At 39.4% G+C, this 20,616-nt stretch overlaps 1 long non-coding RNA gene across 1 annotated transcript in view; it reads left to right on the top strand.

Annotated features, from left to right (window-relative positions):
• The first annotated feature begins 458 nt into the window (after positions 1-458).
• LOC109321729 overlaps positions 459-20,616 on the top strand; it is a 57,481-nt gene continuing 37,323 nt past the window's right edge. Inside the window, exons 1-2 of the long non-coding RNA XR_002104154.1 lie at positions 459-1,312; positions 11,297-11,591. This is a non-coding gene — a long non-coding RNA (uncharacterized LOC109321729). The remainder of the gene's footprint in view (positions 1,313-11,296; positions 11,592-20,616) is intronic.

Genomic DNA, 20,616 nt, shown 5'->3' on the forward strand with positions numbered 1-20,616 from the left:
GGATTTCTGCTGAATTAAAATGACTTACCAAGTAGAATGAGAGCAAACCTCACCAAAATAAACAAAGCCTGCAAATATGACACGATAAGGGGCACTGGACAGATCAGCCCAAGAGGTCATTTTAATCCTAATAATGCCCCAAAACTGGAGTTATTAAAAAGTGGCCATAATCTGAGTACTTTTCCTATGACATTCTCTGGAATTATATTTAGATTGAGGAGTACATTCTAATTAAAGACAAAATCAATGACCCAAACAGGTGTTCTCCCACCTACCATTGCTGTACTGGGAGTTCAGTATGTTTGGTACCTGGCAAGATCAGCCCCATGTACTGCAAACATCACAAAAAAATTACATAAATGCATATTAGATGCATTCAAACCTTTTAATACTGTAGTTTTTACCAAATAAAAAAAATACGCCCAATATTGCAACTGATATTGGTGACCAGTTCATGGATTTTGAAGGGAAACAGGATCAAGCCCAATATGTTATCTAATGTCTTAATTTTCCTTTTCCCCCTGTATATTTATACCAAGGATAAGGCTGTTCATTTAATTGAATTGTTTGCATTGTAGTTAAAGACAGAAGAATAAACAGAGGAAGAACACATACTGTCTTACTTTGCCAGAGCCTGGCTGATCCACCAGATTTCCACTCTCTAAGACAGATTTTGCTGTATTTGTGCTTTTTTCATCTCCCCCTGAGGAGTATTAACTCAAAGCAATCACAAGACACCCATCTCTGCCTGCTGCTTCCTGAGCTGCTAGTTATATCTTCTTCCTGCCTTACTGCTTCTCTACCCATTTTAATCTTTTTTTAACCTACAGGCTGCCTTCTGCTCCTAAAATGATAACCATTTTATCTGGAAGAGTCTAAACATGTAAAAGCATTTTCATTTCTGTTGAGTTTACTTTCATGTACTCTCTCCTTTCTATTGAAATCAAGCAGCATAGAGTACTGTATAGAGAGCAAAGCCTGCATTCCATCCAATTTGAAGTGTTCTTAAAATACAGTACTGAAAAAGGAAGAGACACACTTCAAGGAAATGCCGAGCTGCTCATGACACCAAAGACGGTGCACATTTATGGACTTGGTTTTCTGAGCCATTTCCAGAAACCTGAATGGATTACAATGCGATTTTAACAAGGCTGCTGGCATCCATCGACAGCTTTCACCTACAGGGGCAGTTAAGAGATGGAAGAATGTAATTATTTTCATGTAAGCTAAATTCCAGCTGCTGATTGCCATGAGAGGGAATGCCCTGAAAACTTTGATGGTTTAAACTTCTTAATCACCTGCCACCAAACAGGTAAATCTCTTTTTTTTGTAAAATTGTGGGGCAGAAGTGATGGGGAGGTGTGTTTGATACAGAGGCAAATAGTTTATTAATCTACTGTTAAATATGCAGCACTACTTTACATGCTATATTTTGTTGATCAGGATACAAGTCCACTCACTACCTGTAGGTTGTAAAATCTCTTCTGATATATTATTAGTGTCCACATTCAAAGCTATGAAAGAAAACCCTACCATACAAAGCTGCTACCGATTTGAAGATTTTTTTTCAATTATTACAATACTACTTATTCTTTAAGTAGCCTTACCTGATAAGGAACTGGTGCCTAAGTCACTCTCCTTCCTCACATATCTAGATTGGACATAATTAGGTATTTATCACCCAATTTGTTCCTCTGATTACAACAACATTAATATATTTGATAGAGCTAATTATTGGGGTAGAGGTATCTTTCGCTTAAGCCTTTCTCCAGATGCCTTTGATTAGCTTTTCTGAGTAAACATGTTTCTCTGAACTGAAATTTCTTGTCACTTTACAATTCAGAGAAGTTTTACATCTTGTATCTTGGCAGAATTACAGTGGCAAGCAGGAGGTTGCTAGCCCTCAAGTAGATTGGAACCAAAAATTCCTTTTTTTACTTTATCCCCAAACGATGAGTTTTTCTCTTAAAATATTATCACTAATATTGTTCTAACACTGAGCCAAACCATTGAAAGAAGGAAAAATATGGCTATTATCTTTTGTTAAAACTCTTATTATAAATCAAGTGTGGCAAGGTCCCTCTCTGTTAATGTGGTTTCTTTGTCATCTGAGAACATTTGTTATCTTTTAAAAGAATGATTATTATTACTTTCTTGTTTCACAGGAATGATTAATGGATAAGACAATGCTGGGTTGCAATATTAATATTTTTCGGGTTTTTTTAAAGGCAATAAGTATGCTTGTTTACAGAAAATAATTAATTTAAACTGTGTTTTCCAATTTGGCTATGATAACTGCAACCAAGCATACTGACAGGAAATAATTAGAAATAAACATCTATGAATAGTTAGATGTGTAATTAACAGAGGGCAGGGCTATAATCACTTTCTCCTCCGTATAATAATTTAGCAGAAGAGCATAAGAAACACCTCTCATAGCAGATCAGTTAAGGAAAGAAATTGAGACAATAAAATAGAAAGGATTTAAGATGCACATGCGTCTTAATTAAACAGTGGGACACTAAAGAAATTGGAGTAAACAGGAAAGGAGATGATACTAAGAAAATTCAATTCTGTGTGAGAGTTAGGGGTTTTAAAGTTTTCTGACCTTTTCGAACAGAGAGGAAATCTTTATGGGGGCACTTGTTTTGTTTTCCTTGCTGCCTCTGAAGGATCACTGTACATGCCTGTGCATTATTTATTTGTAAATTTTTACAAATATTTATCAGTGGACTGACTATTTGCATGCTCTCAAAAGAGACTGGCAAAGAACTATAAGTAAAATCATTTTTTTGTGGTAAGGTCCCTTCCAACCCTATGATTCTGTGGCTAAGTCGTCATCTCTGGAGAAACTTAAAGACAGGACAGTTTCTTTTGAATGCCTTTCAGGAAAAGTAAGCTTAAAGTTGCCTCCACTGTTGGCAGGAAACAAATCTGCAGATATTAACCAATTTGCTTGATGAGCCTTGTATGTATAAAAAAAGAAATAACAAACAGTGCTATGTTTTTAAAGTCATAACTTGATAAAAAAAATAATTTTGGAAATGTTAATAGCAACCATGAGAACAGACCATCAAAAACAAGGTAACATGGAATTGTTCAACCTACTTTATTCTCTAGAATAATTTCCTGTTTGTGCGCACACTCTTGCATTCAAAGTAGTTAATAATCTTTTGGACTACTCTGAATGACATTTGCAGGACTGAATATTGTGTTTAAAGTATCAACAGGACTTGCATTGGAGTCTAGTTTATCTATGAAAACTTCTACTTTACATGTGAGCTATGTGAAAAAAACCTTTCTTTTATGTCTCCTAAAACTTGGGGGTTTATCCCAGAGGAGGAAATCTCCCAGACACCCCCCCTTTTTTTTAAAACTATTATTCCTAAATAAAGCTGTTAATTATCAGTAACACATTTAACACATATTAGAGTTGTTAACAGAATTGTAACAGGAGTAATTTAGGCTATGCCTGTTCAATCCTTCTTCAGCATACTACAGTGTTTTTGCCCAATGGATATGCTGCCAGTTCAAAAAAATGTGCATATTTATTCTTCAGCAATAACTGTTGCTTTGCTTAACTTACTTGAGAGCTGTTCTTTACCTAGTGTGAACATGCTTCTCTATTAAAGGATTTCAGGCAGATGATCACCCTTGGGATTCAGTCAATTCATGCATTACATGTCCTGTCTTATTACACGGCTGTACAGCAAGATTACTGCTTTTCTGATGAGCTTCAGATACAAAAAGAGAATGTGCAAATACATCACTGAATCTCTTAGGCCACTCAGAAAATGGTACCCAAATCTCCCAGGATGTTTTAACATACAATTTGCATCATGTTATTTAAGTAATTTTATACGCATTAGCCTGATATTCATTTGGTGTAATAAGCCAACTACACTGGTATGGAAAAGAATATGGCCAATTATAAAACCAGGGCTCAATCCTGATACCACAGAAATCAGTTGAAGCTTTGCCATTGATTGTGCTGGGAGTAGAATCAAAACCCTCAATATGACGCATAATGTTGATTCAGTATTGATAAGGAAAGGGAAAAAAAATCTTTTTTATTTTATAAAAATTGTATTTTAGTACAAGCTGTCACTTTTTAAATTTCCTGGAATTGGCCTGTGTCTGTATTTCATTTATACACAGGAGGTGAGTTTGAAGCAAGGAACTTCTCAGAGAAATAATGTTTAGTATATGCATTGCTGTATGAAAATCTGGAGTAACTTCATGGAAACAATGGGATATGAAGGATTTAAGTGCATGTTATCAGAGCAGAATGTATCCTAATAATTAAAGTTACACTGGCATAAATCAGGAGCAAGTCTGCTGAAGTCAGTGAAGATACACATGTGTTAAGTCAGCGCAAGTGAGATTAGAATCAGATCCATTAAAACTTTAGATGAAAGCAAGCCCATCAGATAAATAATTTAAATCTGGAGCCTTATTTTTCATTATCCAAGGTGCTTTTTGAATTCCACTATAGTAACACTTATTTTAAACAAACAAAACCCTGGATCTAATAGTAGGCAGGGAATATCAATTCTTAATTGTTTGCATATTACGGGCCTGATTTTCTTCTGATTTTTATCAGTTTAACCCTGGTTTAGCTCCACTGATTTCAGTGGCATTACATCTGAGTTGCCCTTCTATAAATAAGAGAAGAGTCTAAGCTGTTACCTTACTGAATATAGAAATAGATAATATTATTACAATAGTAATTTGAGAAATTATTTTCCCTGTTATTTGCTTTGTAAGAATCCTTCAGAACTTTCTGAGAAATTTATTGGTGGGATTTTTCTGAACATATGTACAAAACAAAGAACATTAATTTTTAGACTGAAGTGAAAAATATACCACAGATAGGATTATACAAGTATATTTCCACAATGTGTATTGGAAATTTTTTAAAAACCAAATATCTTTGTAGTTTTGATGTGGCCAAATTTTTTGACTAGTTGCTGAATGTGATTTGGAAATGTGGTCATTAAACCTGAAGTTCCCGTGCATGTCTTATGCAGTATTTAAACTAAAAAGCCAAGAAATCAATTAGGCTGTTTTACTGCAATTGACTGAATAGTAATTGAGATGCAAGGTACCAAAAGGGCAAAACTAGAAACAAATCTAGAAACTTCTTATGATTCATAGATTGCTTATATTCACATTTTCATAGTTAAAATTCAATATGTATTTAAATTATGCATATTATCTAACAAAAAGTTATTTCCAGAATCCTTCCACACCTTAGCAAATATGCTAAAATACTCTACCTTCTAACACATGATACTGTCTTTAAAAAGGCAATTCAGAGACAGAGAAATAGCAGCTATTTGGGAGGACTAAAATTTACAGGTAGAAAAGTGATGATTCCTTTAAGGTACTGAAATGTGGCAACATTTGGAATAAGGGTTGATTTCTGGTAGTCAAGATTTCCTCAAGGAATTGCTGCTAAACTCAAGCAAAATCTGGTGGGGGGTTGGATGGAATTAGTGCTGCTTATTTTTTTTTTCCTTTCACGGGATTCATATCAGACAATAGGTAGTGTTCATGTAATGCTTTGGAGAAAGATGTAGGAAGATCACACACCTCACTGTCTGGGCATCCCACTAGTAGCGAGTACTCTTGGGAGTACTGACACAGTTAGAAGTGATGGTATGTGTGGTATCTTCACAAACCCACTTTGATGCCATAACAACCCTCTAGGTGCACTGCTTTCAGCTTCTTCTTCTGCCCTTGTAATTACTCACTTCTTGTTTTTCTTTAAATAATATTCCACCCCCCTTATGGGGTTTCATTTATTCAGTCTCCTAAAGCACATCAAACTTCCTTCACTCCTCAAGTTCAGTCTGTGTTCCTCTTGATTGAGGGATGCCACAGCTTTCCCATTTGGTCAGTGTGACATTGGGTAGATCTCCCCTCCTTTGGTGTCTCCCTGTGAGTGGGAATATGTGTTTCCCTGGGGGCAAATAGAATGGCATATATTTGTGCTACTGCTAGCTGTCCGTGGGCATGCCCTTGCACACACACTCTGGTGCATGGCAAATTGCCCTGTATGAGGCAGGGGAGGTTGCAGTGGTGGCAATCCAGGTGCACAGAGCCTGGCCAGCAGCTGGAGAGTGGCTCTGGCCAGCCAGGCTCTAGTTTTGGGCAGCACACCCTACAGCTACATGCTCTGCCCTGCTGTTTTGGCTGCAGTTTTTTTATACCAGGAACTCCCGGTGTCAAAAAATTCCCACTTTATTGCAAATTAGCAACACAGCAAATACACGCACATCCAGCACGTGCAGTTTGTAGCACTGCAGATGGGTTTGTGGTGCCACAAACTGCATGTGCATGCTCATGGGGATGCACCCCTTGAGGCAGGAGTCCTACAGACTTCCCTTTTGGGTCTGCACTGGTAATTTATCCCTCCACCCTGTGGCAGCCTTTTTCTGAAGTCTGCACTGCTAACTCAGGCCAGCTGCAGTCCTCACTTAGCTTCCCCAAGCTAGGCCCCTTTCAACATTCCCTTCTCTGGGCTATGAAAGGCTGCCAAACAGACAAAGCCTCCTCTCTCCCCCTTTGCCTCTCTGAAGACTTCTCTCTTATCTCGGTGTCTGTTCTGGTTTAGCTATGTGACCTACTGGTCATGTGACCTAAATAATTTTTCCATGCAGGGAGTTGGGTAGCAAAAGTCACAGTTGGGGTAATTATGCCTTAAAGGGCCAGTGACAAGTGGTAATGTTGATAATGAAGGCAGGGTAGGACAGACTAAAAAAAAAAGTGGAAGAGGAAATAGAGCTCATCTACTACCAGGCTTTTGAATGCATCATAATAAATACTAATACAGGATGAAATACAAGCACTATATAGCACTGTCCTAACAATGTAAGTAAAATAAGTTCCTGTGTTGGGCTTTACACAGTGTGAATCTTAAACCTAATGGTGTACCTTTTCTAAAGAATATGCAGCTCCTAACATCTCAGAACCTACCTTTTCCATTTCACACAGTAGGTCAGTCAGTAATCTGAAGCCTCCCTCTTTATGTGCACCCAGCACTTTGTTCTTGATCTGAAATAGTCAGATTTAGTCTTTTCTGTCCTTGTTTCATCTTTCTGCTGCCCTTCCAGTACTTTTGACGAAATTCTCTCCTGTGCAGGGAGCTTGAACCTTATTTCCTTTACAAAGAAATGGATACCCACTAGAAATAAAATGCAATGAAAAGTATATGAAAATACAAAAACACATTGTGATACTTCTTAAAGAAATCAGTTCGCAATACAACCAGATACATATCTAAATGTAACAGGGTAAGAAATGTGCACGACAGAAGGAAACTAGAACAGCAATTCTGAACTGTTCTGTTGAACAGAACCAGTATGTGTTCTGTATATACCAAATTCCCTTCAAACTGAGAAACTTATGTGTAAGAATTAAGAAAACCTTCCCAATGCTACATGTCCCCCTAGTTTAAACCATCAAGAATATCCCAGGCTCCAGGGCAGCATCTCCCTTTTATAGTTCTATAATTTTCAACCTGACAATGTACAGTTTACCTGGTGTGAAGTTTTGAGACCATAGTGCGACTCGCCTCTGCCCTATGCAACTTGGTAAGTCACCAGACAAATACTGAGTAGAGATTAGTTTCCTTTCTTCTCATAGACCCACATTCTCACATCTTCTCTTTCTCCATCTCCAGGTGAGAGAAATTATCTTAGCCCTATGACAGACAGGACATGTGGCTAAATCTGTCTCCGTCCTTTTCCCGATTTATTCAAGTAACAAACAGACAACACTAAGCAGAAACGGCACACAAGCATCTTCCTTCTGGAAATGACCCTAAACTTTATCCTTGGTTCTCCCGCTATTTTACTCAGTGAAATACTTAGCAGGAGAGAGCTCATCTCACAAAATCATTCCCCCTGTCCATGTATAAATATGTGCAAGCACACCCACACACAACTACTTTTCTCATTACATTTTCTGTATGTTCTTCTTACCTTGTACACTACCAGAAAGAGATCCTTGGACAGGAGCTGGAGACTCACTAGCACTGTTTTAATTTAATAAATTCAGGTATGTATATGAAGGGGTAAAGGAAGCAAATTAGGAGTTCCAAGGCAGTGCTGACAAGCTAAATAAACTGTTTTTGTCATTCTCTGCCTCCAAAGGCCTACACTGGACCTATTCTTATCTCATAACTGTACAGTATTATCAGAGGCTGAAGAGTCAAAAAGAGGCGCTGGGCTGAATGAATAGTGCAGAATTGATTGCATATATCAACAGCCATTAAGTGGAACACTGTTCAGTTCTGTTTACCCCACTTCCCAAAGCTGAAATAAACTGTTCAGGGATAAGCATGATGAATGATAAGAGCATGGGAAAAACCTCATGAAGAGACAGATTGGAAATCTTGGGACTTGTTTGCCTTATCGAGGAGAGCAATATGAGGGTATGATAAAAAATGCAAAATAATGAATGGCAGAGAGAATGGAGCTGGAATTCCTTTTCACAGGGGATTCTTGGCTTTTCACAAGACAAGACTCCTGGAATAGGCAGTGGAATCAGAAGATTGCACAAAACTGATAGGAGAAATAATTTTACACATAGTGGGGTTGTTGGTTGTTCTTTACACACAGTGCACACTTAGGAGAACTCACTGCAAGCCAACACCAAGACAAACCACTGTCTATTAAAAAAAGAAAACAGAATTATTTATTTGGGTAAAATTAATATCACAACTATCCAGAACTATAACCGGAGATACTGTATTAAAATTTAATAAGCATTTTGGAAGTGATGTAAAGCCTCATGCTGCAGGGCCTATGCTTAGTGAGATCAGGAAGAAACTTCACCTGGGGAAGATTAACTGCAGGGATTCTTGTACCATCCTCTGACATGTCTTCTATCATCCATTTGTTGTAATAGGATACTAGACTACACAGACTACTTGACTAACCAGTGTGACAATTCCCATAGTTCTATGTATATGGACCTGGAAAAAACTCCCCATCAGTGACTGTGATGAAATATGCTATCAAACAGAGACAAGAGCTAAGACACTGGAAGAAACACAGGCATGATGCTTATTTTCAAGCTAACTAATGAAGACACTGAAGTTACACATACAAACAACAGGCATATTGGATGAAACAAACTCAATGACATTCTATGGCCTGGTTTGCCCAAGAGGTCAGGAAGATCATCTAATGGTCCCCCTGAGCTTAAAAACTATTAATAGACACAAGGCCTCTCATTCCATGAAAATATTTGACCCAAATTGAGGAAAGTCTGTTAGGGTAATGTATCAAGGCACAGCATAGTAGAGGCCTACCTCCTTAGCTAGTTTGTTGGTACAAACCTGACTCTTCATACCACAACCCTGTCTCCCCCCCAGCCCCTGTGTCTGTAGGCCAGAAACCATTTAAGTCATTGGAAACCATTGACTTCACCAAGTTCCAAATCAAGCCAGTTCACTGGTTTTGGTTTGTCGTGCTAACACTGGTGTCTCTTCTATTTCCTGCTCTTCTGTCCCAGTCAGCATGTTGGCCTTCCTTATTAATGATCCAGCTGGGCAAAAGGAGTGACTGCTTGAATGAAGCCTAAAGGGAAATTTGCTATTACTGGTGACTCAATTATCCTGTACTACCTGCTTCAAGAAGTCAAAAATGACTGGAATCAAACCTGACATTTCTGCTTTTTTTTTTGTTCTTTGTTTTTTTTAAACTACATATGATTTGGCTCCTGAAGTTTGATCAAATTAAAAGGAAGATCAAATAAGTCAGTATAGGAATTCAGTTGGCTAACTCAATAATGCAGATGGTTGGAAATGCATCCAGACAACTGCTTTAGATTATAAACTCTAGTTTAAAAGCTCTTCTGGTCAGTGAATGTGTCTTCCTCTGTGTTCATAATGTACAACATAATGCAAGCAATTTGAAATAAAGAAACCGTGAAGTAAGCAGGATTGTAACAGCAGGGTCCAAGCTGCCATTGCTTTGGTGGCGGTCAGTAGTACAGTATCTTTCCAGCTATGGAAGTTATTTCTTGCCTTAGTTAACTCTTTTGCAGCATGCCTATACAGCCGGGAGGTTACTTCCACTCTGCTCTTCAGGGAAAGCTGTATATATCTTTCATTTCATCCCCTCTCCCCCTCCTCATCCCTCTCTTATGAGCACGGATTGGTTTTCCAGGGCCAAGCTAGCCCTCCTGGCCTGGAGTGTCCCCATCCAGTACGGATCCTGTCTGGTTCTGTAGTAACAGAGGACTCCCATTTGCAGCAGCATCAGTGCTGTCAGCATGAAACAAGGCTCAGCTGAGTCCTGTCAGCGCAGCATAGAAGGGAGGGGGCAACCTGCATCTTCTCCCCACTGCATTAATGTGGGCTGTTTCCTTTCCAGTGCAAAAATCTGCCAAGCTTTTCTGCAGGGCCAGGAACATACCCTGAGAGGATTAAATAAGTAGGAGAGGAGGAGGTGGGAGGCAGAGGAGACCATCCTCCCTGGATTATCTCTTCTCAGTGTTGTTTCTGCTGAGGCTGTGGTGAAGGCATCAATGTAGCTCCCCAGAGTTAGTTGCTCAGCAACCAGAATCAATTAATATGCTTTGCAGAAAGCACAGGGGAAGCCCAAGCTGCTGTCAGCAAGAAAACAGGAGGTTTCAGGGGGGCACTCGGGATCCCATTCAAGTCTGACACCCATTTATTCCCCCCCTCACATCCCCTGGCTTATCCCCAACCTTCTTGCAACACTATTCTTTATCCCTTCTCCTTCCCCCACAGTGTTTTAGCTTGTGCATCTCCCTAGCACTTCAAGCAAGGCACCTCTTAGGCTCTCCTATCTTACAGGGAGTGTTGCTTTTATATTTAATTTACTGGCTCTTTTTTATTATTTATTAATTTTGCCAAGCGTTCTCCAAAGCAATCTAGAATTGCTAATCCTGTTGCTAGTTGTGAAAGGAAAGTGACAATTGATGCTTTGGTAAGATGGTTTCAAAGGTTGGGTCAGATTACATGGTTCGGTTTGGTTCGGTTCAGTTGTGCACAGTCAAGCAACTATAATGAAACGGCATCATGTGAGCATTGGCAAAGGGCTTTCTTTTGTGGGGGAGGTTGTTTATTTGTGTATTATGTGCTAACTGTCTCTGTGTACAATAGGTCAAATAAGTGGGCTTGCTTATTGTGAAACATAGAATGCAATTTTTCCCTTTTTTTGCATAGTAATTTCAGGGTTTTAGTAAGGTTTTTTTTTCCCCTTTTTTCTTCTTTTTTCCCCTCCTCTTTTCTTCCTTTCTTTCATTTTCTTTGGAGTCCCTCTGATGACACCACGGATCTGAGAATGAAGAACTTCTTAGAGCTGATTGGAAATGGCATTGCTGAGCTGAAACGTAACTCGAGGAAATATATCTCCCGAAGAAGAAAATGTAATGCATTTTAAGGATCTGACTTCCGGTGAAAATTTCAAGCCTAGAGAAAACTTGTCCGCTTTGTTAGAAAGAATGGGTTGGACAATTTTCTTCAATTCCAAAGGATATCTGAATGCCATGCTGAGCATAATCTCTGCAGCATGCTCTGTGAGTCTCTTCTCTTCCTGATGCACTGCATGGTAAGGCCTTTTTCTTCCTTAAAAATGCTTTGGTTATGGTGAGAGTTTAAAAAAAGAATATTAAAAGACAAATACAAGAATGTTTCAAAACTTGGTTGTTTCTCTGACCAAGTATCCTGGTCACCTCTGTAGTTCTTTCTGCGTTTTTCTTTTTTTTGTCCATTTGTTTCTCAGATGAGTGTGTTGGGGGGGCTGTCAATTATATTTTGAGATGGGCATTGATAGATTTGTTGTAAAACTATCCAGGCTATCGTTGCTATTTAAGAGTTTCCCTCAATGTTTCTCTCTCCGTACATTTTGAGAAGGGTCATATGTGCCCTACCTTTCATATATCCAAGTTGAGTCTGTGATGTTCTGACTGACAGCCAGAAGGCAAAAGTAGAAGATTTAAACAAAAAGTGATTTGAACCTGGTTTTGAATGAGTATGAGCTGAATAAATAAAACCTACAGCAGAGATTTTAAGTTCTGCTGTGTTTTATGCCAAACAAGCAGATACAGTAGATTTCCCTCGTTTTGTTCCCTGTGGGCAAAGAAATGTTAAATGCACAATTGTGTATATGCAAATGATGTAATTAACATGTGAGGGATGTGGACGTATTATGCTATTAACTATGTCAGAAATAAGCAGCTTGACGAATCCTACAAAATGACTGTTGAAAATTAGTTCACAGAAAAACCTGCCTGCAAATTGTTTCATATGGAGTGATTTTTGTCATATGTTAATGGGATTGTGGGGGCTGATTGCAAATTATTACTTAGGAGGATGGTGTGAGGCCTTATTCATTAACAACGGTGATGTGTTTCCTGTTCCCTAGATGGATGGGGCTGGAGAAGTAAAGTGACGTTATTAACCAACAGTCTTATCTGCTAAAAGTTAGGATCACGGTCAGGAGGTTGCCAAACAGATCAGAAAGCACAAGATGAGTGAGATGGGCAGGGGAGTGCAGTTGACTTCTTTAGAAAACATGTTTGGATCTGTGCTCTGAAAAAAGGGCAATATTGAAAAGTGGCATTGTTTGGGGAGGTGTTAGTTTCCTGAATGATATTGAGTGAGCAGGTAGCATAGGTAGCTTTTCTTCACACTGGGTGGTCAGTTAGTATGGGGAAGAGAGAAGCATCTGCATCTTGAGGAGAGAACTAAAGAAAAGGTCTGATCCCGATCCCATTCAAATCCATGGCAAAATTCCCAAGAATCAGACCATTTATGGATATACTTGGCAGATTTCATATGCTTCAGAAATATACACTGGGATGGAGAGCAGCAATGGTTTCCTAGCAACAGCTCTGGAAGGCACAAAGACTCTAGAGAGACAGGCCAAGTCAGATCAGACACCAGGCCAGGCAAGGCCAGGACAAGCCAGGGTGTTAATGAACAAGACTGAAAAGCTGGCAGATCTTTTGAATGGGTTTTAAGTTTTCTATTGTAGAGGAAGGTCCCTGCCATCATTCTGAAGTATTTGGAGGCAGGTTCCTAACATACCTCCTGCTTTTAAGATGAAGACCTTTTACAAAGTGTGCAACAGACAAACACTGGAAATGGCATTTGTACAAATTTGCACAGTTGGAGCTTTTAAAGACAGAAGCTTTTAAAGACATAGCTTTTAAAGGCAGAAGCCTGAAGTTTGACAGCCGTTCCATAATCCTGAACTTGATTTCAGGAGCAACAGCCCAAAACACACAAATGCAATTAAATACACTTTCATGCATTTTACTATCTCAAATGTACAGATGATGGAGCTCATAACAGAACCATGAGAAACTGAAAAGATGCAGTTGATAAGGCACAGCTTGAAATCTTCACTCTTGCAAGAAGTTCTCACTTACACAAATAGTTAGGCTGACTATATGGAAATCTCGGAAATGTGGGACATCATCCAGGAAACCCAGGACACTGGCCCCCACCCCTATGCTCTCACAAATTGGTGGGGACAGGGCTGCATGCCAGGCCTGCCTACCTGCAAGGTGCTTTGTGTCACTCCGACTGCTAGCCAGACTGCACCCTTGCATTTACACTTCCCAACAGCCAGCCAAAGCCAGTCTCTGAATTCCAGGACTGTCCCACCTAAAACAGGACACATGATCATCTTACAACTAGTCCTACTAAACAGTTCATCTGAATAAGGGTTGCAGGATCGGACCCCTAAATTTGATTCTAATTTTGAGAATAGTAACTCATATCAGTAGTTTCATTGCAATCAATGGGACAGCTCATTTGAGTAGGAATTTCTTCTGAGAGTAAATGGGTTAAGGTTTTATAAGACTGGGCTTTTTGTCATTGTGCCAGAATTACTGTTTAAGCTGAACTTATTTTCTTTTCTAAACAAAGTCATTCTTCTGCCTGTGTAAATCCCTCTTTGCCATATCACTAGAATAAATCTAACGGCTTAACGACAGATTTTTTTGGAAGATTTTCAATCATAGCAACTTTCTTCTGTGAAGAATTGATCATATTCAACAAAATTTAATATTAGTGGTTCTTAATTATGAGCCAAAATACTTTATTGACTCTTTAATTCCTTTATTGTGAAATCGCTGAAGATTTTAGTGAGGACAAATATGGATAGATCCCTGGAGTTCATCAAGGAATGCCTATTCCTTTTAAAAAAGTCAGAGTTCTGACCTAAATATATTATAGGATTTACAAGTTTCCCACAAGGTTAGATCCATTCATTTCTTAATTATTAGTTTATATTTATCTGTTCGCTAGATCCAGGAATATATTTTAGCTTTAGGGTCTAGAAACTTAGAATTAATATTGCATACGAATGTACTGATACACACAAAGTAAATACCGTTTCCAATTTTTTTCAGATTTTATTCTTTATCTTTACAGGAGTATTTATTATTAGAGTAATGCATTAGAATGAACATAATTATTACTTGGTTGCAAGTGACAAAGAATAGGATCTTTTCAGAATACAGTGAGCACAGTAAGAGATTGATTAAGGTCTGCTATAAAAAAATATGAAAAAAGATCAAATGGCAGGTAGACTTTGTGGACATCAACCTTTAAAGCATATTATGTATAAAAGGTCAAATCACCAACAGGGCTGCGGAGTTTTCATTTCTAAAATAGTAAGACAAATCCAAACTTTGCTCATGCTGGTTTTGTAGTTTGGATATATGCTATTTTGAGAGAGAATCTTGTACTTAATGTCAAAATCCTCAGTCACTTTTACATTGTGTTATTGGTTGATGTTGATACTGAGATTTGAGTGCAGCATCCAGCCCCCTTCACTCATTTACTTGAAAGTAGTTCTGCAAGACCTGTATTTAGCTCATCACTATCTCTCTGTAGACTCAAAAGTGCAGACATTCCTTTTCAATATAGGTTATTATCCAATACATGTTTTATTCTGCATGCACATGTGCACTTATTCCCAGGGCATGTGAATGATTCCGTGGGATAACTCATGTGAATGAGGACTCACATTATTGAGTACTGCATGAATGAGGATATGATAGAAAGATTTTAGTGCAATTACTTATGTTCAGGGGGTATTTATTTGAATAATACAACATGCAACACAATTTCTGTATACAAAATGCCTTCCCCAGACCAGTCAGTTCACACCCACACAGTCCTAATTCAAGATCCTCTCAATACCAGTTTCTTCCACAAGACCAATTCAGCAGTAACAAGTCTTCAACTTTGTATATGCAGGAAATAATACAAATGGAAAAGTAATAGAAGAACTGAATTTTCATTCTACAGGAAATGCCAACAGGTTGCTCTTTGTGTTTTTTTCCGCTTGGAAGAAAAGGTCAAGATAGTGAAACTTTTTATAGAATGAAAAACACTGTGGAAGTGTCATAATATTATGTTTCAGCATTTTCAATCAAAAGAGAACCTTTCCTTTTTCCTATGGATAATTCCATAGACATTTTTTTTCCTATGAAAAGCTCAACTTTTGTCAAAACCTCATTCTCCAACAAGAAAAATGTTAGAATCTTTTTTTTGCTATTGATGTTGCCATGCCTCTGTTCTTTAAGTGCAAGCTCTCTGCAGTAAAGGACTAGTTTTATTATTATGAATTGTACAGTATCATGTACATTTGGAAATGTATTTTCATTATGGAAATATTATTAATAATTAAGAATGTCTTTCTTAGGTCTATGAGTGACATCCATTATTGTTATGATTCATTATTTTTATTATAGTAGTGTCTCTGATACACTACTTGAGTAGTGTTGCTACAGACTCCATTGTGCTAGAACCTGTACATAATAGCAAAAGATAGTCTCTTTCTCAAAGAACTTACATTCTTAAAGAGACAAGACAAAGAGTGATGAAAAGGAAATATTAATATTCTTCAGTTTACCAAAGTCACACAGGCACTTGAAGAACTCAGATTTAATCCAGATTTCCTAAATCCTACTCTAGTGTTGCCACTGCAAAACCATTCTTCTTTCCATTAATTTTCTCTGAAGAATTTGCTTTTAGATTTTAAGGTTAATAATCTTAGCTATTTTTAGATACCAGATATGAATGGAATTTTCTGGTGTGTATTTCTAACATTGAAATAAATGCATCCATCAAAGTATGATCTCTTTTGAAGCATCTCTTTAACTGTGAACCCTAAGTATATAATTATATATATAATTATATATTCTGTTGGAAAGTTAAATCCTAGATTCAGCAGAGAATTTCCAAAATGAAGAAACCAAAGCATACTGTATCAGTTTTGAGGTGTGTGTGTGTATATATGTTTAAACGACCTGTATGTAGTGTTACTTTTCAGAAATCTCAGTAAATAATTCAAATGCCATTATAGGGACAAATCCAGATGTGAAATAACAAGCTTGATCACTGATCATATGCAGTTTGTGCAAGACATTCATACTGTACTAGTGCACAAAATAGTGACACAGAATACCGCACAAAACAGATACTCTTAATAATCATATTGTGACTCTTATACCTAAAATAATCCTAAAGATTTGTTCCCCTTTTTATGATGGTTTGAGTAAAAATATCTTGTTGCTAAGAATACATCAGCAAGTGAAGAAAATCCAGTTTGTCACCTTAATGTAATCCAATTACTATATTTTATCTGTTGATGGGCAATCTCTCTGCAAATGTGCTAGGGTTTGGGAAATAATTCCTCCACATACATAAAAGGATGTGTCTAGATGAGTGAATGGTGATACAGCTCCATGAATGATACACCTGCAGAGGGTGAAGAATGTTGTTTTGATCCAACTATACAAGAGAAGAAAGCAATTAAAAGCAAAGCTTTTCCTGGAAACTTCACCTTTTGACTATATTTTATCTGTGAGAAGTATTAACAAAAGGGATGAAAATACACAGTAATGCATTAATCACACGCTTTCACCATTCCTAGTATAGGTCACTTATTAGTTTTTTTGAGGAAGAAGGGGATATCGGAATGCTCCATTTAGGAGTGTGATTACATATCAAAGCAGAGCGATAGCGCATGGAAGGCAGTAGGGTAATTAGCATCAGCCCTGGCACTGCTGCTGCCCGGGGTATAAAAACTACTGTTACACCTCTGAAGATATTTGTTCAAAAATATTATTCTCTGAAAGGGCAGCAGTGGTGTAATACACTGAGCCCAGGATTGAAAATAAGGATGTCTGTATTCTAGTCTCATCTTGAAATATAGGAACCATGTTCTAGTCTCATCTCACATTGTGTGACCTAGGACAACAAGTCACCTGACAGCTCGCTGCCTAAGTTCCCCATCTGTAAAATATCTATGATAATATTTATCTTTTTGGGGTGATGGTGGGACAGGTACTATTCTCCCCTGCTTGGTGGTAAAGATGAATACAAGGACTCCTTTTAACTTCTCTGAAGTTTCTCTTTAAAAGCAGATGATCTTATTGGTCCATCATGCTCTGATTATTAGTTATTATTTGTCTTAGCAAGAATAACTTTAATGAGGTGCACTCAAAATTTCTTACCCAATTAACATCTGCCTTAGCTACTACATTCAAGTTTTAATGGGTGGGCATAAAAGGACCTGTTCAGAGATCTTTGGATGGAAGGTTCTGTAAAAGTACTAAGCCCCAGATCCAAAAGATAGTTGGTCACCTAGCCCTTATTTAGGTACATAGCTCCCTTTGAAATCAATCGCTAAATAGCTTTTGAGGATCTGCACAGAAATATTTTGTAATATTAAACTTCAGTCATAAGAGGCCCAGAGGGAAGTTAAATGTACCGAGTAGTTCATAAGTAGACTGAAGTACATCTTCATCAGTGACTTGGACGAGGGGGTAAAAAGCACCCTGTTTAAATTTGCTGACGACACTAAGATGTGGGGGGATGTGGGCACGCGAGAAGGGAGGAGTAGGTTGCAATCGGACCTAGACAGGTTACAGGGGTGGGCAAATGAGAACAGGATGGGTTTCCAGCGCAGCAGCACTGGCGTCTTGGTTAGTGCTCGCTGACGCTACGTCGCCATAGTGATAAGCAATGGCGTCATAGCATCCTGTGTAGATGCACCCTCTTATATCTTTGATAAGATTCATCTGTGCCTTATTTTACAAGAAGTCCTGGAAAAGTCACTCTGTAGAAGGCTTTTTGAGAGGGTAAAAAAAAGCAAAGAAACCAAAATTAACTAAAAACAATGGATCTCAACAACTTGCTTTCATGTTGCTACACAAAAGCAAAAGAAAAACCAAAGCCAAATCAGATATTCTCCTTTGCATATAGTGAACATCAGAACATTGATCTTTGCCTACAGCAGGTCATCCATTTTTCTGATGTCCTTTCCATGTAGTTTCCAGGGGCCTTTGTACATGCAACAAAATTGGCCTTTAAAGTGGCTTAAATTCCTGTTTGCGCTACTTTAATATCGTTGCTGTTTGCACATTCGGTGGTGTATTGCACTTTAAATGACTTTGTTATGTAGCAAGATAAAACACCTCTGAGGTGTTTTAATTTGCTACCTAACAAAGTGCAACAGTGCACAGGGTACCGGAAGCCAACATCCTTGGGGCTCGGCATGCTTCCAGTGCCCTATGCACCATCCCTGCCGCCTTCTCCTGCCGCCAGCACACCCCGCTGCCCACCTGCTACCTTGCTGCTCTGCCCCAGGAGCAAGCCATTCCGGGGTGGTCTGCGACGGTGGGGATGGTGCAGGGGCGCTAGAGCTTATCTGCCTTTCCGGTAGTGTGGGGGGGGAGCTACCTCCAGGTTGCATGACCCCCCTGAGTTGTGGGGCACCCTGGTGCTTTCCTCCACAGCAGCAGGGCCCCCCAGGCACCACTCATCTGCTGGCATGGGGGGGCGTCACAGCCACAAAGGGAAGCACCGGGCCCTGCACAGCTCAGGAGCTGTGGGACCTGGCGGCAGCCCATGCAGGCAGACTCTACTGAAGAAAAAAAAAAGCAGCGAGAAGCCTGATTTTTTTTTTTCTCCCCAAAGCCTGCCTACTTGCCTGAGCCGTGCAGGGGCCCAGTCCATCAGTGCCCCCCTGGGACTGCCCGGGCTGTGTGCCAGCAGGCGGCAGCCCATGCAGGCAGACTCTACTGAAGAAAAAAAAAAGCAGCGAGAAGCCTGATTTTTTTTTTTCTCCCCAAAGCCTGCCTGAGGTGTGCAGGGGCCCAGTGCTTCCTTCCATGACTGTGGCACACTCCCCCGGGACTACCCAGGCCAGGTGCCAGTGGGTGGGTGCCACCTGGGAGGCACTGCTGCTGCCGTGTAGCTCAGGGACTACTCGGCCTGCTGGCAGCCCACCCCCCTGCTGCTGGAGAGGCAGGTAAGGATCAGGCCCCACCCTTGTGTACATGCCATGAGGGTTTAGTTTGGTTTAATTTTCCCCAAATTGAAGCAGTGAAAAAGGTGGGTTTTTAAAAATCCACAGTTTCAATTTAGGGAGAACTACCCCAAATTAAACTCCTGTGGCATGTACAAAGACCCAGTTTCCCAGCCTTGAGCATTCCACAGTAAATGTTCTCTTGAGTTGCCCCAAAGTTTTCTGTGGTTTGGCACAGTAAACTTTGGGGCAACTCAAGAGAACATTTAAACAGCAGCACATACATGTCTGACAGTGCACATTGTAACTGATCCTTTGGAATCATTGTGTAATTTATTATCTGGATACTTAATATGAAGTTGTTAACTAATTATTTGACATGATTTCCCCTGAAGTGTGTGTTATAGTGTATTTTGTCATCAGAAACACCCATAGGAAGCAACGTTAGTGATTTTAAATATATTTTTAGTGACTTCAGTGCACTCAAGCATAGAGAAATAAAGTTAGCCTGTCCCTTCTGTTCCTGCTTATGAGATCTCCGAAAATCCTACATCTGGCCATGTATTTTACTAGTCCTTTTTTTTTTTTTGCAAAGCAGAAATTTCTGTTTTCTGTGACCAGTCCTTTAATTTGATTATTATATGTTTTAATGTGGGTACAAGGAATCTGAATGTGTGGTAGAGGTGATATCTTTTAGTAGACCAACTTGATTTTTGCAAAAACATTTCTTTAATTGCAGGCTTTCAGGTACAAACCCCTTCTTCAGGCATAGGAGAAAAGATTGTAAAAGTTCTCTTGGTAGAAATGAAACTTTATAATTCATAGGAGAGTTGAAGTTGTGATAAAATCTCCTGTTTGGAACAGTTCATTTTATATACAGATTAAGCTCAGAGAAAATTGGAATAGTCTCATGGGTGACTGGTGCCTCCTGAATTGCGGGGGGAGGACCTGCCTCCCCCACAGACAGTCAACAACCAGGGGATCCCACAAACTGGGGGGAGGAGGTCCCCACGGCCAAACCTGGCAACATGCAAATGGCAGTGGTGCGCTGCTGGCACTTCCGGGTGAGCATGATTGACTGTGGGGGGACCACTTCTCCTGGCACCCCCACTCCTCGGCCGGCACTCTGAGCGGGGCCACCAGCACTCTCGCCTGCCTCTCCCCCCGGCCTGGGAACGCTGGCTGTCAGGGGGTACACCAGCACAATGAGGTGGTGCATGTGAACCCCCGTGCATCCCCACGTATTGCCACAGAATAGTCTGTTTACCTCAAAGTTGTTTGGTGGTAAGCAGGATGTAGT

This window comes from Crocodylus porosus, unplaced genomic scaffold (assembly GCF_001723895.1).
Source record: "Crocodylus porosus isolate Cpor-Errol unplaced genomic scaffold, CroPor_comp1, whole genome shotgun sequence".
In the NCBI taxonomy this organism is placed as follows: Eukaryota; Metazoa; Chordata; order Crocodylia; family Crocodylidae; genus Crocodylus; species Crocodylus porosus.